This window comes from Echiichthys vipera, assembly GCF_963691815.1.
Source record: "Echiichthys vipera genome assembly, chromosome: 2".
NCBI classification, from domain to species: Eukaryota; Metazoa; Chordata; class Actinopteri; order Perciformes; family Trachinidae; genus Echiichthys; species Echiichthys vipera.
In genome coordinates, this window is record NC_139827.1 from 19153003 (window position 1) to 19154826 (window position 1824).

A 1824-nucleotide genomic window follows, 5' to 3' on the forward strand; every position below is an offset into this window, starting at 1 on the left:
AAAATTGACTTCCAAAAGTTTTAGGGACCACTAGCCTCTAGTTAAAGTGGATTAATAGACAGAAACACAGACAGAGTGTAATCAGCTTTCACAGAACTCATCAATATTCAAGCACAAAATTGGAATTGACCAGAAATGTGCGGCGTGTCCAATAAGGCCATGTCAGTGCAAATGGAATAAATTAATGCATATCAAATAGCAGTGATTTAATGAGCGTGAAGCAGTTTCCTCTCCTTTGCGGGAGAAACTCTAAGTCCACTTTAGAGGAGCAGGACTGGAAGAAAAGGTTACAGCAGCTTAGTGTAATCTGCATAGAGGATGATGGGCTGTTTAAAATTGCATAGCAGGTCTTACCTTTCTCATTCAGAATCCTCCTCACGGGAGCAACACAGCTCATCTTCTCAAAGAAATGCAGCCTGAGCAAATGTCCAGACTATTAACCACAAACAGCTCTAAACGTCTCTTCCTGAACTCTGCCTCACATAGTGTCCCGGTGAATTAGAGCACTTCATACACTCATCACCTCTTGTCATGCAGGTTTTGTTCTGTCCTGAGTTTGAAATACCATGGCAACAATATGATAATGAAGGAGGACTTTCCTCTCTGTGAAAGATATACAGTAAAAGACATAATATACTCTGTTTAACTTTAAACTTTAGATATTTAGAGGTTATCATGGTATATTATCACTGTAAGATCTCTTGTAAAGAGTATACAGTATATGCAGTAACCAGTACCGCGTCTGACCAGTTGGACAGGTAAACTTTATTCATACTGAACTGTCTCCTCATGAGTGACAGCAGGGAGGCATCAGACAAACAGATTAAATTGAGACTGCCCCCTACTGGCCCCTGCAGTGCTTCACACCCCAAGGCATTTTAGGTAATCTACCTGCATCTCCAGCCTTTTATCCTTTCATACCAGCAGCTATAGCACTAGATATCTACAAATTGGATTCTTTAAAGATTGCCTAAAGCTTGGTAACTCTGCTGTCTCGTTTCATGCACCTTGGGCATGGAATAAGCTGCAAAGCATAATTTCCTGAGAAGTACCCCCTTCCTTGAACACATTTAAAGGGTATTTTACAAACTGCCCTGAAGAAAACTTGTGGCTGTTTCACATAAGGCGTGACTTAGATGGAATGTGTTGTGGATATCGATGGTATGGCCTGTACGCCTCTCTTCTTTTAGTATTTCGCTAGTGTTGCTTTTATGTATTTCACATGTTCTAACATGTAAACTTGTTTTTATGCTGCCAGACTCCCTATAAGAAATTATCTTTTACCTCAATTGGACCTTCCTGGCTAAATAAAGGATACGCCTAAAAAAAAAATTAAAGGTTGAAAATGTAGTATCTCTATTAAAAGCTATATTAAAAGTATTGCTTTTCCATAAAAAAATATATTTAGTCTGAATTAATATTTGTAATTTTTTTTGACGGCTTTGACAATGACTTTCTGTCACGTTCTGTTTACATTGTACCTGCCAATAGCGGCCGGCTTTTGTCCCAGCAGCTGAGTGACCGGAGACTTGTAAAAAGGAGAGTCAATAAGGGCCAAGCATTCACTCGATGGACTGAGATTAGGAGTTCAACGACATTAAAATGTTACTTAACAGCTAACAGTAACGGCTAACGGTAACTGTCAGTCAAACTCCTCTGCAATACTTGTTTTTATGGTATGGATTTTATTTGCCGGAGGGGATGGGTTCAAGTAGGCTCCAACAGACTCCGGTCTTCTGTAGGCTACCGGGCCGAGTCTGTCTCCAGACCTGGCAACAAGACTGGTGGAATTATTTTTATTGCTATGATCTTGAGACACTAGAC